Here is a 22,395-nt window from a genome sequence, read left to right as displayed (position 1 = left end):
TGTCAAACTCTGGTCAAGACTTTACTCTCCTTCTGACTCATCACAGCAAATATGCTCCCTCACATCATTCCAGGATCCCTCAAAATTTTATATTCAGTCAGGAAAGATATTAATTGCAGTTTAACTATAGGTTTTATTGAAAGGCTCTGGTCGTTTCCGCTTGCTTGCTCTCAAGGATTGCTAGGGGTATTGTATTAAGCACATACTCTTTTTCCTCCTATTCCAGTTATATTTCTTACGGTATCTATGTTCTGAATTTCCAAATTGTTTCTGCCTCTTCTAGTTTTCCTTTCAATTTATCAAAGAAACAGAGACAGGCAGTGGTTTCAAAAGCAGTTTGGAAACTGTTAATCCCTAAATGTATGTGGTTATTATGGTGATGTTGATGATGATGATGATGACGATGATTATGGCAACATGATTGTGATATCAATGTTACTGATTAAATACAGGCCCATAGCTGATTGCAATACCCGTTTTCCTTTCTGCCATGCCCACGACATCTTTATTAATGCTTTGAAAACAAATACAGTTTTGAACCAATACTACTTTAAACAAGTCAAGAAAAATACAGTGGTATATACAACTCAAGCTGTTTCTAATCACACGGTATGCTATATACTCTATCAGCTGCATCCACATCTGAAAATTGAGGATGCTTGACTCTTGCAACTGACCTTGATGAGTTTCATATATTCCTAGAAACAAAGTTCTGAACAAATGACAACAAATGAATAGAATTATCAAGCAGAACTATGAAATCATGCCTCTGTAGCAAATCAAGTTGAAAGGGCATTCATTTGTTTCACAACATGTCTTCCTATTTCAACTAATAAGCGCTTTGTTGACAGCCCTCCCTTAGAGGTATTTTCAAAGTGAAGGCTCTTCCGCTGTTTCTGGAAGCCAAGTCCTGCACTTCTACTGAGTGTATGCACTTCCTGGGTATGCTATTAGATCACCTACCCTTGTTTTCTCACATGAGTACCTCAGCAATCAAAGTCATTCTTATTGAAGATAAATTATAAAGTACTTTTTGTTTAATATCATATCATTTCAATAAATGCAAAATTGGACAACATTCAAAATCATTTACTGAACCTCATGCTAGGCACCATGAACTACAGTGGGACAAGGATAGACTACATATATAATTTACAAAGCCACGGGGAAAACGAAAATGCAGGGCCCTTGTTCAAAAATCATTATGAATTTTAAGATGGTGACAGCAGATTATTAAATCAAGTAAGGGATTCCTCTAAATGCGGGGCCCTATATGACCACAAAGGTTGTACACCCTGCCTGGGGCTCTGTAAAAGTACAGAAAGGGAGTGGGAAATTAAGGAAAAGCTTCCTGCCAAGGGTTGAGGGAGGGGAATTATAAGTCATGTTTAAAATTTTAGTTTTTAGATTTTATTCTAAGGGCAATGAGAGGCATTTAAAGTTTCAAATAGGGGGTGGGACATGATGATTTTTGTACACCTGAAACTTATATAATTTTATTAACCAACATCACCTGAATAAATTCAATATAAAATTTAAAAATTAAAAATAATTTAAAAAACAAACAAATAAAGACCTTAAAAATCCCCCCAAATCACCCTGGCCATTGGATGAATTTAAGGTAAGAAAAAGAACAGTATATTTGAGGACTACTGTTCTGAAAGCCTGGCTTATGACACATACAAAAAAGTCTTAGGTAATGCTTCTTTCCTTAGCTTGGCCAAAAAGAAAGGTAGTAAGAATTATGAAAATATTTTAATTCTCATCCTTATCTGGACTCAGAAGTTTTGGATAAGGGCTTACAGAACTGTATAATTCCTGATTTTACACACAAAGAAACCCAAGTTCCAGAAAAGAGAAGTGTATTGTTTGAGGTATCATAGCTAGGTTGAAATCAGATTTCTTATTTTCCATATTAATGCTATTTCCACTATACTGCGCTACCACCCTATAGATAACTTTAATACACTGTTAAAGTTAAAAGATAATGAACTAAAAAGATAACTATCACTGCTGATCTATGATGAATGCTTTCCTTTCAAGGTCATACTGACATGAGATGCTAGCAATATCTACCCCCTTCTGGTTTCATTTAGAAAAGGGGAACTATATGTCTCTGTTGACCTAGCCAGACACTTGGTATACCAGCAAGTTGCTCAAAGAAGGCTATATTAGATGTATATAAATAGAGAATAGAGACAGCAGCCTTGCCATGGAGTTTATAGAAAGTAGTCTGACCATTCTTGCACAGTGGATCTGTTATTTAATGTATATTGTGAATGTACAATACTTTTTTTTTTTTTTCCAAGAACCCTTTTGGACTTCAACAAATTCAAAATATTAAGGTGAACATTTAATGATGATGAATGGAAAACACAAAATTCTTGCCAGCATTTAATCTCCACCATGGGAGTCAAAGTGATATCACTGTGCCCACATGACAACTAAAAGACCCAAATATGCTGAAAAAGCATCAACATGTTTTTGAGAAGATAGTAGTTATTTTAAGAGGAGTCTGTCCAAAAGAAAATGTGCAGCTGCACAAGGTAGTCTTATATATTACTCTGTGAGATCTGATTTTCATTTAGATCAAATGACTGCTCTAAATTAATTTAACTTATTTTCCATTCAAAATTTCCTAATACTTTGAGGAAAAGTAAAGTTACAACTGTTAATGTATTGGTTCCATTAGCAGAGGAATTTCCCAAAGAATTAAAAGGTGCTAGTAGCATTGGGGCCTTAAGATGCTTCAAATAGAATATTCAATAATTATTTCATTCACCTAATTCATGGAGCAGAAATGTACTTAATTTATGGTGCACAAATAATTTATATGTATACTCAACACAGGATGTCATTGTGCAGCCATATCAAAGAGGAGGTAGTTTGAAACCAAAGGGGAGGTTATGAACATTTTTTGCCCAATTATGTGTTATTAAATTTTTCAAACATACAAATGGTACAATGAACACTTCTGTATACCTAACAGTGTTCTAGATTCAACTATTGTTATCATTTTGTTATATCTGCTTTATGTCTCTATGCATGTTAATGTGTGTTTTCTGAACTATTTAAAAGTAAGCTGCAGGTATTGTGATACTTTATCCTCAATAGTTCATCAGGTATTTCCTAAGAATAAGGTAGTTTCCATACAAGTCCACAAGACTATTATCATGCTTAAAAAATTAACAATAATCCCCTAATATCATATTTAGTCCATCTTCAAATTTACCCAATATTACAAATAATGTATGTATTTTAGAGCTGGTTTTTGATACCAGGATCCAACTGAGTATGAATTTATTTTTAGATGTGTACTTTAAAATTACTGTTCAGATTTAGATATTCAGCAGACAGTTCAAAGTACAGGCCTGGAGTTTAAAAGGCAGTCTACAGATAGAAAGGACATTAAAGAAAGTGGAGAAAAGAGATGAGAAGCTATAGATATCAGTGAAACAAAGGAAGGACCTAAGGCCAACTCATGTGATGAGAGTAGAGAAGGAAAGAGTACATTGGAGATTTGAAATATATAGCAAAGAATTAGAACAGCTTCTGTGTGCAGTCTAAGAGAGTAGAAGTCAGATTATCAAAGTTGACTGTTTCAGTTCAACAAATGTTAATTAAGCATTTATTATACTTCAGGCACTCTGAGGGATGCTAGGTTATAAAGACAAACAAGCCAGATTTCACCTCCTTTCTAAAAAACAACAGTATCCTCCTACCTTGGACAACACACACTGCAGGTTTTCCTCCTGCTTCTCTATCCTCCTCAATCCCCTTTTCTTCTGTGGTTCCCTTTTAAAATTTAAGGCTACCTTCTCTTCTTACTTAACACATTGTCTTTCAGTGATCATCTTCTCATGGACCTTACAAGCCTGTAGGGTGAGACAGGCAAATAAACAAGCAATTAAAGAGTGGTAAGGGATATGATAGGTGAAGCACCAGTTGCTAAAAAATCATAACCCCTCTCTTGCCAGACTCATATAATAAAGAGGTAAAAACAAATATTTAAAGTAAAAACTGTGGCCGTTTCCTTTCTAGGATGTATCATTCATATCAGTGGTGAAATGAGTCTTATGCCTGTGACAGGTGGAGGAGGGGGACAAGGAAGAACCCTGAAGATATATATCACAGTGAGCACAGCACATATGAATCTTTTGATATGCAAAAATGGCTTGGGAAAAATAAACTAAAAAAATTTTTACATAATACAATGGAACCTTTTGTTTTGCTTTTGTTTGTTTGTTTGTTTCTGTTGAGGAGGCATTGAGAGAGGGAAAGTAGAGAGGGCAAAGTAATTCAGGATGAGGCTGCATCCCAGGTTGGCAGGTTGGCCATGAGCTTCTTAACAACAAGATTACAATTCTTTATTTTTAAATTGTACTGCATTGCAGCCACCCAAACCCCTTTCATCTCCAGAAGTCATGAATCAAACCTGCTGCATACACAATGGCCTTGTGTGATTGGGTTTTTGGTTTTGGTTTTGTGAAAATTAAGGGAAAGTGGCTCAGTTTTTACAGCTGGGGAAATGTGGCACAGAACCAGGACAGGGAGATGATCCATCAACTGAACTAATTCAGCAGAGACCAAAACTGAGGTCTACAGGCAATGAGGAAAAACATTAATCATACCCTAAAGAATCTAGAGACATTTTTGGAAGTGTGTAGAACTCCTACTGCACGTAGGATGGGGTTTGAATCTTTTCCATTTAAATTTCAAAGGCCAGTTTATCTCAGCAGACTCTGATTATACACAAATCCAACTGACTGCAGGACATCCCTCGGTAGAGGATGTCCACTCAGTTCACGCCTTCACCAGGCCAACTCCAAATTAGCTTGAAGGTTTCAGCCTAGATGTCACTTCTTCTAGGAAGGCTTCTGTGATCATCCCCTCTAACTAATCTGGGTTATGTGGCTCTCCTATATGTTTTCTTAGCAACTTACTTCACCTATCATATTCCTTACCACTCTTTACTTTGTTTGTTTAATTTGCCTGTCTGTCTGTACCAGCTTGTAAGGTCCGTCTGGTTCACAGCTATATTCTTACCATCGAATATCAAGCCTGTTGTATAAAAGCCAGTACAGAAATAGTTTCTAAATGAATGAATAACATGCCTGGAACATTTTTTTCAATTTATAAATTACTTCATCTCATTTTTACTTCACCACCCTGTGAGAAAGATATTATCATTTTGAAGCAAAGTTCTGTGATTTTTACATTTAAGTTCAACATAGACTACATTGGTGAAGTTTTACTTAATTTAGGTAGTAATTATCTGAAATACTAACATCAGATTTTAGACAATTTTATAGGAAATTTGACTTCTATAAATCTTTCAAAAATAGTGTAATAATAACTAACAGCTAATAAAATGTCCCAAAGGAAAGGTCACCCTGTTAGATGCCCTTTAACAAATACAGGACACTCTGCTGTGCGTAGCAGAAAATTTTTGCATTCATAAATGTTGTGCTAAAGTCCCACAAAAAGCTTAATAGTCTTAAGTGGATTAAATACACCTCCTATGATCTGATTTATGTCATGAATGTGCCAAGTAAAACCTTTCTCCACAGAGAAATCAGATTGTAAACTTTAGCTGAACTCTGATAAAATTATCATAAACTCCAAAGTAGTAGAGCCCAAATTAATGAGATTTTGCTTTAAGCTCTTCTCATGAAAGGGCCAGTCAATGTTTTTTAAACATTTTAAATGTATCAAAATTGTTAAAATGTGACTACTAGAAAACTTAAAATTCCCTATTTGATTCCTATTACATATTTGGTGTAGTTCCCTGTTCTAAAACATACTCTACTGTTCAATTCAGATAGGACAAAGAATGTACAATTTATATAAAATTATATTTATGATTTTAAAATGTCTTATTTATCCCAAACAGTAAATTTAATTATTTGGGCTACATGGTTTCCGAATGCACACACAATTCTAACATGGTTAGGTGTAATTTTTCAATGCACAGAATATCAGCTGTAGAAAATTAAAAGTTAGTCTTGTGGGTTGGGGCTGGGGTTGGGGGCTGGAATACAAGGGGGATTGTGCACCCAAAGAGAAGAGGAACAAGGGAAGAGATGATTGCAACTGGTATCTCTGAGTAATGAAAGCAAGCTAGAGAGAGAACTTTACAAAGCAGGTACCAGAATTCACATAGTGTGACAGGCTGGGGCCACTAAGTATAGGGATGAATTGTTCCACATGTCTTGATAGATCCTGAGGAGAGCTCTGTGTCACTGATGCTCATATTCACCCTCGTGCTTAAAAGAAAGAAATAGTGTGGTTTATTCTGTTCAATGTAGAAGGCAGAGGAATATACAATTCATTTAAGCAAACTTTGGTACTTAAAGGGTAGCTCATTTCCTACCAAAGTTTAACAAATGAGGTGTTACAAGGAAAAAAAGAAGCCTCCATGAATTACAACATATAACTAACATACATCTCCCAACAGTCAACACAGGCTTGAAAGTATTCTGTGCCTATAGCCTGTGAACTTGGCAAGTGAACACAAGACTTGCTCCATAATTCATTCATTCCATACGGCTGTAAGTTGAGTCTGTGTTCTGACAAGTATTTCCTGAATCAAAGCAGCTGTCTAGAAACTAAGTCCAGATCGCTGTATAACTGTGGAATTGTATAATACAACAGACACATTTCAAGGCTAGAAGTTGCAGCAGGGAAGTGGGGAGGAAGGGGTGGGGCAATCATGGGAGGCCCAAAAGGGAGACCAATCGGGAATAGAAAAGTAGTAGCAGGGAATGTAGTAGCAGCTTCTTTGCCAAGAAGAAATCATTGTGGGTCCTCACTTTCGGCCCTGGAGCACACCAGACCACCACAGCTATTGGTGTAGAAGGAATGCGTTCAAGAAACAAAATTTCCTTCAGGCAGTGCTTATTATTCTTTCCCACTGGTAGTATTCTGAACATGTAGGCAATATTATGCAACCTTTAATATGAACCATATTAGAAGTGATTAAAAACAGACTTGGGCATTTCTCTTTCACTAGAGTTATAATTCAAAACCTCTCAGGTGGTACAATATAAACAGGAGAAAATGCATTTGGTAGAAGGATGTTGGCACATAATGAGCCCTGTCAATTGGTTTCCATAATAAAGCTACTGTTCTTTGGAGTATGACCACCAGAACAGCCTAAGAAAACTGTTATTATATGGCCACAGTGGTTGCATTGATTTTCCTTGCATATTAGTTTTCATAGTATATATTGAGCATAGGGTTAAAATACCTTACGTGGTATGTTTAAAGAATACATGCAAGGGCCACGGTGAACTATTTCTTATGGTAAGATCATGAGACTAAGAAAAAGATTTGTTGTACATCTTTGTGTAAGTTGGTTTGCCAGTATCCTCTTCTAAAATGACAAGGTTCAACACAATGACCTCTAAGTATCTCCTGTTATGGCTCTAATAACACCTAAGATATGGTGCACAGAAACTTTTATGAATAGCATTAGGCAGAACTTATGCCATCATTGATCCCAATGACACACTTTCAGTCACTAACACTAACATTACTACATGGTGTTGCCTTAGAACAGAATGTCCTTTGTGACTGATGGCAATATGCTGTCTGGATATCTAGATGTGGCTGGTAACATGCCAACTTTTAATGGACTGTTCAATTTTTCTGATGCATTTTATGAAAAGATTAAGCATATCTTGTTTCAATGCCTTCCACATTCCTTTCCCTAGAAGCCCCCTGTTACCTCATTTAGGGACAGTCTTACTTCCCATGTGACTAATATCTCAATCATAAATTCAGACAGGTCTCTTCATATGTGAGTGGTGCTTGGTGACCATTTGAGAATGAACCAAGGATGGAGACAAAAGATACTTATGGCAGTCACCCTCTTTCTTATAAAAAGGCTGAGATTTCATTGCAGTTTAGGTGACAGGGTACAACCATTGACTCATTTTTAACTCCCCTTTTCCTGACAGAATGTCCTGCCTCTGCCTTGAACCCTTCCTTCTCTAATTCTACCAAAATCATATTTATGTTTTTCAGTACATTACATTTTGGTTTGCAATAAAATTTTCTTATTGTCATCCCCAAATCTACTTTTGTTAATGTCCTCAAGTATATTTCTATGACTTCCATGAAATTTTTTTTTTTTTGTTTGGCAAACATTTAGTTTATTATTAAGCAAGAAAACAGAAAATACAGAGAAATAAAATTAAAAATAACCCTAATCCTACCACCTCTGGAATTTCTACTGCTAACATTTGGAAAAGTTTCTGAGGATGATTTGAATCATTGTAAGGCTTTCCTCCAGTTAACAATGGCAGGACTCAATGTACGCTGCTCTATCTAAACATGGCACTAAACCAACCATCTTTCCAACACTTGACAGCACCAAGTTTATCTCTGCGTCAGGGCTTTTGCACTACCCATTTCCTGTGCTTCAAAGACCTGTCTTACACTTTCTCGATATAACACTTATCATCACCTGATATTTTCTTCTTTATTTCTTTAGTTTTTTATTGTCTGTCTCCTTAACTAAGCTCCATGAATACAGAGACTGTGTGTGTCTTGTTCCTCAGTAGACTCTCTAACACCTAGCATAATACTTGACATATATTAGGTGTTCAGTAATAGTTTGAAAGTCACAGGACAAATCAGCCACAATACTGTTTCTCAAGGAGTTCACAAGCGTGCACTGTGGTTAAATGCTCTGAGTGAAGTTGTATGGGCTACAATTCTTCTGGCTGAAAGTGACAAAAACTGAACCCATACCAGCTTGAACATAAGAGTTATAGACTACCTCTCAGCTCTGGCTGGGTGGCTCAGTTGATTGGAGTGTTGTCTCGATATGCAAGGGTTGTGGGTTCGATCCCCAGTCTGGGCATATACAAGAGGGAGTGCATGGATGGGTGGAATGAGTTGATGTTTCTCTTTCTTTTCTCTCTCTCTCTTTCTCTCTCTCTCTCTCCTTTCCTCCCCCTCTAAAATCAATAAGAGAAGAGAGAGGGGGGTAAAAAAGACTGCCTGTCAGAATCAAAGAATGATCTTCAGAGATTTGGACTGGAAGCTTCTTGCTGTTGAGTTTCCAAGTCTCTTTTCTTCTCCAATTCCTGCTATCAATCACTGATTTTTGCTTGACTCCATTCTGTTCTAATGCCAGTAGAATTCCTCCTTGTTATAAAAATTAGGGTTTAATTAACCCTCAATTCTAATCCTTCCAACTTACCTCTGGACCAATCAATGTGTCCAGAAGAATAGGGTATTATAATTGGCTTGGTTTCAATTATGTACCCACCTATGAACTGCAATGAAGGGAGAAAAAATTCCCCAAAGGAAGGTGAGGACAGGTTGCTGGAGAGGTATAAAGAACAAATATCCAAACAAAAGACAGCAGGTGTTGGTGATGCTAGAGAGAAATTGAATGCAAAATGGTGCAGCTGCCATGGAAAACAATATGAATATTCCTAAATATTTAAAAATAACTACTATATAATCCAGAAAGCACACTTTGGGGTATTTATCCAAAATAAGTAAAATTAGGATCTCAAAGAAATAAAAGCAAGCACTCCCATATTCACTGCAGCACTATTCAAAATAGCTGAGATGCAGAAACAGTGTAAATGCCAATCAACAAATGAATGGATAAAGAAAATTTGGTATGTACATACAGTGAATATTATCCAGCCTTAAAAGTGAAGAATGAACCATCATAACATTATACTGTGACATAAGCAGTCACAGTAAGACAAATACTACATGGTTCTATTTATATGAAATGTCTAAAATAGTCCAATTCACAGAATCAAAAAGTAAAATGGTGGCTGCCAAAGGCTTGGGAGCTAATGTCCTCTAAAACAGTAATCTGATATTAGTCATATTACATTATGCTAAATAATCCAGTATTATTAATAGGAATATATTTATATTATATCACTGGCAAATTTCTTAATATTGAAACAAGTGATATATTCCTCTTTCTGGCTTTCTCGTATAGTGTTTATATGGGAGAAGCTAGAGAGAAAGCCAGAATTTTTAAAATATCCTGACTATAACAAAGTCAATATCAGATTTTTTATGATTTAGAAGTCAATTAAAAGGTATAAATGATTTTAAAAGGTAGAAATAGATAAAATTTCTCTTAAGAAACTTACTCATAGCTAAAATCAGAATAACTGGTTATTCTTTCCAAAATCAGTCATAAGCCATCCAGCTGATCATGAAGAATAATGTTGAAAAATGTTTATGCCCAAAAGGTGGAACAAACTTTACAAATCCAAGAAATAGGAAAAACATCCCATCACCCTAGAGGCATTGTTGGAATTTGATAGAATCCATTATAGTTCTGACAAAGATTAATATAAAGCTTCATGTAAAACAACACTTAAATAAGGGAGAGCCCAGCCAGGTGTGGATCAGCGGTTGAGCAACAACCTAGGATCCAGGAGATCTCAGTTCGATTACTGGTTAGGGCACATGCCCGGGTTGCGGGCTCAATTCCCAGTCCAGGACATGCAGGAGGCAGGTGATCAATGACTCTCTCATCATTGATATTTGTATCTCTCTCTGTCCCTCTTCCTTCCTCACTCTGAAATCAATAAAGATATATTTAAAAAATTAAATTAAATTAAAAAATAAGGGAGAGACTACTTGCCTTCCTAATATTCATTCTCCCCTTCATTTTAATAAAAGAACCCTACATTTAAAAAATTTTATTGATTGATTTTAGAGAGACGGGGCGCGAGGAAGAGAGAGACAGAGAGAGATTTTAGTTGTTCCACTTATTTATGCATTCATTGGTTGATTTTTTTTTATGTCTTTATTGATTTCAGAAAGAGGAAGGGAGAGAGAGAGAGAGAGACATCAATAATGAGAGTCATTGATCAGCTGCCTCCTGCACACCCCCTACTGGGGATCAAGCCCACAACCCAGACATGTGCCCTGACCAGGAATCGAACCACGATCTCCTGGATCATAGGTTGATGCTCAACCGCTGAGCTATGTCAGCCAGGCCATTGGTTGATTCTTGTATGTGCCCTGACCAGGGACTGAACCACAACCTTGGCATATTGGGATAATGCTCTAACCAACTGAGCTACCTCACCAGGGCAAAATAATCCAAATTTTTAAGTTGGATACATTTTTCTTAGCTAAGAAAACTACATTTCCAAAAACTTGCTACAGCATGGAATGGCCATGTGACCCAGTTCAAGACAAGTGGAAGTCTGGTATGGTATTTTCAAGAAAAATGGAGGTGACACCCTCTTTGTTCCCTCCTCCCCTTTAATGGTGCAGGGAATATAGATGCAACTACTGGAACCATCTTCTCTGAGGGAACTTTGGGAATCTAAGCCAAGCATAGGTGAGCAACAAAGTAAGAAAAGCATCTTATGGTGGCAGCCTGGACAGGACTCTTTCACACTGGGTGCTGACCATGGGAAAGGCTGTCCCACAGTGTATGGCTCCCAAATAGAAAGGGGCCAGAGGGCTGCACTAAATAGCCACATACAGGGACCATCTGCCTTCCTGTAAGGCACTGTGTAGAAACCCAGAAAGCATTTGATCTGTGTGGTGCAGGGAAGGAGAAGAGAGCTCTCCCACTGCCAAAGAGGGTCTGGAGCCACCAGCAGGGTGGATTGGTACTCAAGCTACCTGAGCTGCCTGTGAAGCAAATTGGGGATTTTAAACATGCTCTGAGGCAAGCCAGGATAGCATAAAAGGAGCTGCCCCAGCTTTACTGAGATCAGCTGTGCAGGTGAGCTGCGTGCAGCTGACTTTGTGACCCCTCCTGCTTGGTACTGAGGCACGGGGGCGAAGGGACCTTGCAGGGTGGGTTCTCTGCCTGTGTGTTGCTTTGTGTGCTTTTGTGTTTTTGATAGCTGAACAGGCATCCACCTTCCTGGCTTGCACTGGGGAGACAGAGCAGTGAAAGCTGAGATTTGTGCCTGCATTGTGGAGAGTTTGAAATAAGTGCCCTGTGTGATCAGCCAACCAGATCTGGGAAAGAAGGGTCGGAGCACGTCTACCTCTCCTGCAGGCTAGGAGCACCACCCCCAACAGGAAAGGGGCTGGTTCAGCTCACTGAAGCCCCAGATATCCCCAGCAGGGCACAGTCCTGAGGGGGAAGGGAGAACAGCTCAGAGGATGACAAGAATAAGACTGTCAGGGACTATTGTTTGGGAACTGGAGGAAAAGCTTAAAATCCCTTTGGAGACTGGGAAGGCAAAGGGCTCACCAGAATTCTTTTGTAACTGAACACACTGAGCCCAGGCTGCTGAAACTGCCCATACAGAAAAGGCAACAGACTGAATTCAACCTGAACCTACAGCAGGCCATTGTATGGGGAACTAGAATCGGAGGATAGGGTAGGGACTGAGGAGTTGGCTTTGAAGCAGACACTAATTTTTCCACAGTGAGTGCCTGAGCAAAACCTCTAATCAAGGGGAGCAATATCTGGAGCTACAGTAGCCATCCTGCACCCTAAAGACTCTAAAGAAGACTCTGGTGTAAGACCAGGCAACCACAAGGGGGAGGCAAAATAGCTGACAAGTGGAGGTGGTCCACAGAGAACCTCAGATTAGCCAACAACCTAAGGACACCAGAGCCAAACCTACACAGTTCCTTGCACTGCCTGATACACAAGTACCTCCCAGAAGAACTGAAATCAGCATACAAAACAGTGAGCCTCAGACAACATAAGCTGCCTAGATGAAACTCACTTGATTGACTTTTTTTTCTTTTTAGAAAAAAGAGAGAAAAGAAAATAATTTTTCTTTTTAAATTTAAAATGTTTTTTTAATTTTTAAATTTTTAAATTATTTTTTAAATTTGTTTTGCTTTGCTTGTTTTGTTTTGTTTTGTTTTCTGTTCTTTTTATCAAGATTTTCTTGAAATTCTCTGCTTAATTACTGGGATATTATCATTATAACCAATAATTTACTACTTTTCTCTATTGCTTCCCCCATATCTCTTATTGAACTTCCTGCCTGCCCTTGCTTGATCTCTCTCTCTCTCTTTGTCCATTGGCATAACTTTTTTTTTTCTTTTTTTCTCTTCTTTTTTTCCCTTTATTCTCTGTCTTCCTGTCTTTTTGTTTGTTTGTTTCTGTTTGTTTCTTTATTGTATTTTTCTTTTTTCTTTTTCAACTATTTTCCTATTCCTACATTATACCCTTAATTTTTTGCTCACCCTTCTTTCAGAATCTTTTCTCTGCCCCTTTTATCTTACACTAGCTTCTCTATTTTTTACTTTTGATTATATTTTATTATTATTTTTTTGTTACTATTAGTAATATCCTTTTTTCTCTCTATTTTCTTTTCTCTTTTTCTTCTTTTTTTTTTTTTTTGCTTTAGCATTTGTGTTCTCACTGCACTCTCCCAATTCTACTTTCACTTGGGATATTTCCATTGTGATTGTCAGGATACTTTGTAAGACACTGCCTGTTTCCTGGCAATTTGGTTGTATTTTGTTTGCCTTGCCAGTACCTATACAACAGCTCACGTGACATGGTTGGAGCTGAACCACACAGTTAGCCAACCTGAGAGGAGAGTCCTCCCAAGAATGGGTCAACAACAATCTAGACCCAATCACAACAGGAGAGCCCAAAGAACCCACAAAAGGGACACCCACAAAAGGGACATGCCTAGAGCAAATAGCTCAGAAGTATAAATGCACTTCTGGGCTCCACTGACCATACACTACAAAATCCCACCCCACAAGACTGGGACTCAGCAAATGTATCTAATATATAGATACAAACACTAAGTGCCACCAAAATGGGGAGGCAAAGAAATAACCCCCAAAGTAAAGTAAAGGAAAAATCACCAGAAAAGGACCTTGATGAGATGGAGTTAAGCAAGTTATCAGAAATAGAGTTCAGAGTAATGGATATAAAGATGCTCAAGGAAATTAATGAGAACAACAAGACACTTAATGGAAAGGTCCAGGAACTTAGTGAAGGCATGAAAAAAGAGCTATATATAATAAATGAGAACCAGGCAGAAATAAAGAATACTCTATCTGATATCGAGAATATACTGGAAGGAATTCAAAGCAGGCTCAATGAAGCAGAGGACAAAATAAGTGAATTAGAAGATAAGGTAGAAAAAAACACTCAATTAGAGCAGCAAAAAGAAAAAAACACTTAGAAAGCATGAGAAGAGTCTAAGGGACTTTTGGGACAACATGAAGTGAAACAACATTCACATTATAGGGGTCCAGAGGGGAAGGAAAGAGAGCAAGGGATAGAGAACTTGGTGGAGGAAATAATGACACAAAACTGCCCCACACTGGTGAGGAAGAAGGCCATGCAAGTTTGGGAAGCACAGAAGGTTATAAACAAGAGGGACCCAAAGAGACTCACTCCAAGACATTATAATTAAAATGGCAAATATTGAGAACAAAGAGAGACTATTAAGGGCTGCAAGAGAGAGACAATCAGTGACCTACAAAGGAGCCCCCATAAGGCTGACAGCAGATTTCTCAACAGAAACACTTCAGGCCAGAAGGGAGTGGCATGAAGTTCTCAAAGTAATGAAAAGCGAGAACCTGCAACCAAGACTGCTTTATCCAGCAAGGCTATCATTTAAAACTGAAGGCGAAATAAAGAGCTTCTTAGACAAAAAAAGGCTAAAGGAGTTCAGTACCACAAACCAGCATTGCAAGAAATGCTAAAAGGACTGCTCTAAGAAAGAGAAGGAATAGTGAGAGAAAGGTACATCAGCATAAAGGGGGAAAATGGCATTAAATAAGTTTATATCAATAGTAACCTTAAATGTAAATGGAATAAATGGTCCAATCAAAAGACATCGGGTAGCTGAATAGATAAGAAAACAGGACCCAAATATATGTTGTCTACAAGAGACCCACCTGAGAGCAAAAGATTCACACAGGCTGAAAGTGAAGAGATGGGAAAAAAATATTTCATGCAAATGGAAACGAAAAAAAGCTGGAGTAGCAATATTTATCTCTGACGAAATAGACTTCAAAATAAAGACCATAACAAGAAACAAAGATGGTCACTACATAATACTAAATGGATCAATCCAACAGGAGGAAATAACCCCTATAAATATATATGCACCCAATATAGGAGCACCTAAATGTAAAAAAAAATCTTGGTGGACTTTTTTTTAAAAAAAATATATCTTTTATTGATTTCAGAGAGAGGAAAGGAGAAGGAGAGAGAGAGATAGAAACATCAATGATGAGAGAGTCATTGATCGAGCCCGCAACCCGGGCATGTGCCCTGACCGGGAATCAAACCCCAATTGCCTGGATCCTAGGTTGATGCTCAACCACTGAGCCACACCCGGCCTGGCTCTTGGTGGACTTTAAAGGGGAGATCAACAGCAACACAATCATAGTGGAGGACTGTAGCACCCCACTGTCATCACTGGACAGATCATCAAGACAGGAAATCAACAGGGAAACACAGACCTTAACTGACACACTAGATCTAATGGATTTAATTATCATTTACAGAACTTTTCATCCCAAAGAAGCAGAATACACTTTCTTCACAAGTGCACATAGAACATTCTCAAAAATAGACCACATGTTAGGGCACAAGACAAGTCTCTACAAATTCAAGAAGATTGAAATCATATCAAGGATCACAATGCCATGAAACTCGAAATCAATCTCTATAAAAAACTCAAAAATATTCAAACATATGGAGGCTAAATAGCATGTTATTAAACAATGAATGGGTTACCAATGAGATCAAGGAAGAAATCAAACACTTCTTGGGAAAAAACAAAAATGAACAGACAACAACCCAAAATCTATGGGACAAGGCGAAAGCAGTCCTGAGAGGAAAGTTCATATCATTACAGGCCTATCTCAAGAAACAAGAAAAAGATCTACTGAACCAACTAAAACAACAACTAAAAGAACTAGAACAAAAACAGCAAGAAAAGCCTCAAGGAAGTAGAAGGAAGGAAATAATAAAGATCAGAGCAGAAATTAATGAAATAGAGAATAAAAAACTATACAAAATCTCAATGAAACCAAGAGCTGGTTCTTTGAAAAGTTAAATAAAATTGACGAACCTTTTGCCAGACTCACTGAAAAACAAAGACAGAGGACCCAAATAAATAAAATTAGAAGTGAAAGAGGCTATATAACAACTGACCCAACAGAAATACAAAGGATTGTAAGAAAATACTATGAGCAACTATATGCCAACAAACTGGGCAACATGGGTGAAATGGACAAATTCCTAGAAACATACAACCTTCCAAAGCTGAATCAGGAAAAGGCAGAAAACCTGAATAGGCCGATAACAACTAATGAAATTGAAGCAGTAATCAAAAAACTCCCAGCAAACAAAAGTCCTGGACCAGATGGATTTAAAGGCAATTTTTATTAAACATTCAAAGAAGAATTAACACCTATTCTCCTCAAACTATTCCAGAAAATACAAGAGGAGGGAAAACTCCCAAACTCTTTTTATGAGGCCAGCATCATCCTAATCTCCAAAACAAATAAAGACACTATGAAGAAAGAAAATTTAAAGGCCAATATCCCTGATGAACATAGATGCTAAATTCCTCAACAAAACAATAGCAAACTAGGTCCAGGAATCCATTAAAAAGATCATACACCACGACTAAGTGGGATTTATTCTGGGGATGCAAGGCTGGTACAACATCTGCAAATCAATAAATGTGATACATCATATAAACAAAATGAAGGACAAAAATCACATGATTATATCAATAGTTGCAGAAAAAGCATTCGACAAAATCCAGCACCCATTTCTGATAAAAACTCTCAGCAAAGTGGGAATAGAGGAAACATACCTCAACATAATAAAGGCCATATAGGACAAACCTACAGCCAACATTATAATCAATGGGCAAAAACTAAAGCCATTTCCCTTAAAGACAGGAACAAGACAGGGGTGTCCACTTTCACCAGTGTTATTCAACATAGTACTGGAAGTCCTTGCCACAGCCATCAGACAGGAAGAAAGCATAAAAGGTATTCAAATTAGAAAGGAGGAAGTAAAACTGTAATTATTTGCAGATGACATGGTATTGTACATAAAAAATACGAAAGACTCCACTGAAGTACTACTGGATTTGATAAATGAATTTAGCAAGGTGGCTGGATACAAAGTTAACATCCAGAAATTGACAGCACTTTTATATATCAACAATGAACTCTCAGAAAGAGAAACAAAAACAACCACTATTTACCATTGTAACTAAAAAAATAAGATACCTAGGAATAAACTTAACTAAGGATGTAAAAGACCTGTACTCAGAAAACTACAGGACACTGAAACAAAGAGAGGAAGATATAAACAAGCGGAAGAATATACTATGTTCATGGATTGGAAGAATTAATATCATTAAAATGTCCATACTGCCCAAAGCAATCTATAGATACAAGGCAATTCCTATTAAAATGCCAACAGCATACTTCATACAGCTAGAAAAAATATTCCAAAAATTTATATAGAACCAAAAAAGACCCCTAATAACCACAGCTATCTTGAGAAAGAACAGAGTGGGAGCGATCACTTTACTGGATATCAAACTGTATTACAAAGCCATTGTCAACAAAATAGCCTGGTATTCGTATAACAACAGCATATATAGATCAATGGAACAGAACAGAGACTCCAGAAATCGACCCATGCTATTATGATCAGTTAATATTTGACAAAGGAGGCAAGAGCATACAATGGAGTAAAGACAGTCTCTTCAATAAGTGGTGCTGGGAAAATTAGACAGGTACACGCAAAAAAATGAAACTAGACCATCAACTTACACCACACAAAAATAAACTCAAAATGGATAAAAGACTGAAATGTAAGTCACAAAACCATAAAAATCCTGGAAGAAAACATAGGCAATAAAGTCACAGAAACCTCACATAGTGGAATTTTCACTGACACATCTCCTAGGGCAAGAGAAACAAAAGAAAAAATAAACATATGGGACTACATCAAACTAAAAAGCTTCTGCACAGTAAAAGAAATCGGCCTCAAAATCCAAAGGAAACCCACAGTATGGGAGACCATATTTGCCAAGGATGCATCTGATAAGGGGTTAATTTCCAAAGTGTACAAAGAACTCATACTACTCAGCAAGAGGAAGACAAACAATCCAATTAAAAAGTGGGTGAAGGACCTGAATAGACACTTCTCTGAAGAGGGCATACGGATGGCCAAGAGACATATGAAAAAATGCTCAAAGTCACTAATCATCAGAGAGATGCAAATTAAAACCACAATGAGGTGTCACTTCATACCTGTCAGAATGGCTCCATCAACAAATCAACAAATGACACGTGCTGGCGAGGATGTGGAGAATGGGGACCCTGGCACACTGCTGGTGGGAATGCAGACTCCTGTAGCCACTATGGAAAGCAGTATGGAGGTTCCTGAAAAAATGGAGCTGCCTTTTGACCCAGTGATTCCACTCCTAGGAATATACCCCAAGAATCCTGAAACACTAATCAGAACAAATATGTGCACCCCTATGTTCATAGCAGCACAGTTTACAATAGCTAAGATCTGGAAACAGCCCAAGTGCCCATCAGTAGGTGAGTGGATAAAAAGCTGTGGGACAGTCACACCATGGAATACTACGCAGCTGTAAAGAAGAAGGATCTCGTACCCTTTGGGACAGTATGGAGGGACCTGGAGAATATTATGCTAAGTGAAATAAGTCAGGCAGAGAAAGACTAACATCACATGAGCTCACTTACATGTGGAATCTAAAGAGCTTAAGAAACTGATGAACAAAACAGATTCAGTGACATGGAAGCATGGATCAGACTGATGAATCTCAGAGGGAAGGTTGGGTGGGGGGACTAACCAATGTATTTATATGCATATATGCATAAACCCAAGGGCACAGACAATGGTGTGGTGAGGGACTCAGGAGGAGTGTGTGTGTGGGGTGGAAGGGGTCAATGGGGAGAAAAGGGGACATCTGTAATATTTTGAAGAATAAAAAAGGAGAAATATAAAAATGAATCTAATATTTTATGTCAGCTCTTTATTGATTCATTGTATAATTGAATACTTTAACACCACTTTAGATGAGTCAGCTCCTAACAACCTAGCTCTAAGAGGTGAATTTATCTAATTGTTCTGTCAATGCTTATATATTTTATGTTAATGTTGGAAGGCTCTTTCATGAAAGTATTATGTTCTTATTTTTAATATGCTGGCAACCCTCCTGAGGAGGTATTATAGTTTGCACCAATGACAACAAATGAATGGAAAAACTGGAATTTTGGAATTTTTTATTGAAAAGTAGTGATACTGCTAAGACTATGACCAAGTTAAACTTAGAAAAGTTACCTTCCCTTTCTTCATAGATCAAGAAAACATATATAACAATTTCAGTGAAGGAGAGAGTATGTATCCTTCAACAGTGTAGATGGGTTTAACTTATGTCTGTACTAGATGGTCAAGTAAAGTTGACAAAACAATGATTTGACTGAATTCAGTGAACATTTTTAGTACATTGGTGATTCATTATTCATTTACACTCACCCATCGAGTGTACTATGGGTACTTACTATGTGCCAGGCAAAATGATAGCAGTTAAGTGTGTAAGGATAATACATGAAGAAAGACAAATAATCCAGTGTGGCTGGAGGAGATTTTTCTATTCACTCATTCAGCACACCACTTAATCAATCAACAATTATTGAATATCTACTGTGTAGCAAGAAAGGAGTTGTGGCTACAGAATCAAATTTAAACATAAATTTGTCCTACAAAGTATTTAATGGACTAGAAAGCTGAATATTATCTGTGTTGTAGCTAAAATATTGTCTATATATGAAGAGGACTTTTTCATACATCTAAGAAGGAAGGTTCTTGGCACTTATAGTATGTACAATAATGATAAAAAATAACTATTAATATCATTCCTCTCACATAAGGGCTAATTCTTCCTGCACAAATATGTATAGAGCATTATTCTCAAGAATACAGGCCATCGTGTCATTCATTCAATAAGTACTGATTATCAACTATGCAAGGGGCACTGTTTTACACACTTGGGGTGCAATGAATAGTGAACAAAACAGACAATGATCCCTTCCCTCAAGGAGCTTACATTATAGTGGGGAGAGAAGCAGGTAATGAATAATAAGCAACAAAGTATATAGTATATTTTAAAGTGATAAAATGTTATGGGAAAATAGAGAATAGATAGGGAGGTGGGGAGTGCCTGGGTGGAGGCTGATCACACTATTAAAAAGGATAATCAGAGAAAGCTTCACTAAGAAGGTGACATTTGAGCAAAGGTTTGAAGGAGTTAAGAAAGCTAACTATACAGATAAATGGTAGGAGAGCAGAACAGCCAATGCAAAGGCAGGAGTATTTGAAGAAGAGCTTGAGTGATTGGAAAGATGGAGTTGCTCTCAATGGAGAAAAGGAAGGATGTTGGAAGAACAGGTTTACTGGTAGAAACAATCAATTCAGGTCTGATGAATGTTGAATTTCCGATGTCAATAGTCAACCATTTGGAAATATTAAATAGAAAACTGAGCCTGGAATTTGAGAGTTGTACAGGCTGCAGACTTTCCTCCAGTCTATGTTATTTTGTTATGGCAGACATAGCAAACTCATGTAGGGGGCTACCCATCTATCGGTCTTGTGGAAGATACTGGCTTGCCTGGTATTACATAGTTTACTTCCTTCTATTGCTAGATTAGAACTCGGTTAATGTCAGGTCTAGGTTTTCTTCTGCTGTTGGGTGAGGAAGCATCAGAGTCACTTGTGTCCACTGGACACCGCTTATGAAGCACCTTTTGTGGAGGCCTTCTGTAATCTCCTAGAACTGCACAAGAGTATTGGCTTCATTTGAGTGCTTGGCAAATAACCATTGGTGGAGCTCTGACAGGATTTGATGTTACCAAATATTGACATCTGTTCAAGTGATGAGTATAAGTGATTCCTGAAAATTTCTCCTGTCTTTGCCCTTAACATAAATTGTTAAAGTGATATAATTAATTCTAGACCAGAGTCAACCTGAGGAGTGTGTCTGGGCTCAATTACATTCCAGCTTTATACTTTGAGCAAGTTCCTTATTTGTCTGAGCTTCAGCTCTCTCTGGTATTTAATGGAGGTGACACTGTATGGGGTTGCTGAGGACCACAAATGATATAAATGAATGTGTTTTATACTGGAAGAACATTCACTATAATATTAGCAGAGGTTATTTTTTATTTTCTTTACTATGTTCATCTATACTCAGATTTCAACAGAAAGCTAAAAGAAGAAAGAAAAAAAAACATGTCCTAAATTATAATGCAAATATTAGAAGTTGTTTCTATTTAATGAATTGGGTTAGGGAATCTAATAAAATAGTATTTATACAGGGCTAATTTGGGTTTGGTACACCAGAGGGAGTAGGTATGGGGGTGAAGGCTTACTAATCATATATCATTGAATGAATCACTTAACCTCAGTGATCCTCAGTTTTATCATCTATAAAACAGTAATAATAATTCCTATCTAAAAGTACTTTGTGATGATTACGTGAATTTAAAAGCACCTAGTGCAGCACTTGACACATAGTAGGTACTCAATGTCTGTTCTCTGTACTCACTAGGAGGAAGGAAGGAAGGAAGGAAGGAAGGAAGGAAGGAAGGAAGGAAGGAAGGAAGGAAGGAAGGAAGGAAGGAAGGAAGGGAGGGAGGGAGGGAGGGAGGGAGGGAGGGAGGGAGGGAGGGAGGGAGGGAGGGAGGGGGGAGGGGGGAGGGAGGGAGGGAGGGAGGGAGGGAGGGAGGGAGGAAGGAGGGAGGGAAGGAAGGAAGGAGGGAGGGAGGGAGGGAGGGAGGGAGGGAGGGAGGGAGGGAGGGAGGGAGGGGGGGAGGGGGGAGGGAGGGAGGGAGGGGGGAGGGAGGAAGGAAGGAAGGAAGGAAGGAAGGAAGGAAGGAGGGAGGGAGGGAGGGAGGGAGGGAGGGAGGGAGGGAGGGAGGGGGGGGAGGGGAGGGGAGGGGAGGAGAGGGGAGGGGAGAAAGACAAAAGAAATTATAGCTCCATAAATCCACTCTCCCTAACTTAGTGTAAATACTTTTTAATTAACAGAGAGAGCTCTAATTGAGAATGTATAAAGCATTCTAAATCTGTCAGATAAAAACACGTGTCATCTATTTCATGGCTCTAGGAAAAGTAAAATCAATATTTGAATTAATGGAATAAATGAAATGGCTGCAGAAATAGTTTTTGAATTTAACAAGTTTTAACAAGAGAATACTTGGTAAATGATGATACAGAGAACACCAGAGCACTTGCCTTTAAAACATTCTTCACAGCCCTGGCCAGTGTGGTGTAGTGGTTAGAGTGTCGGCCCTTGAACTGAGGGGTTACGGGTTCGATTTCCAGTCAAGGGCATGTACCTGGGTTGCGGGTTCAATTCCCAGCCCCGGTTG

Source organism: Miniopterus natalensis, chromosome X (genome assembly GCF_054644295.1).
Source record: "Miniopterus natalensis isolate mMinNat1 chromosome X, mMinNat1.hap1, whole genome shotgun sequence".
In the NCBI taxonomy this organism is placed as follows: Eukaryota; Metazoa; Chordata; class Mammalia; order Chiroptera; family Miniopteridae; genus Miniopterus; species Miniopterus natalensis.
Note: the sequence above shows the minus strand (reverse complement) of the source record.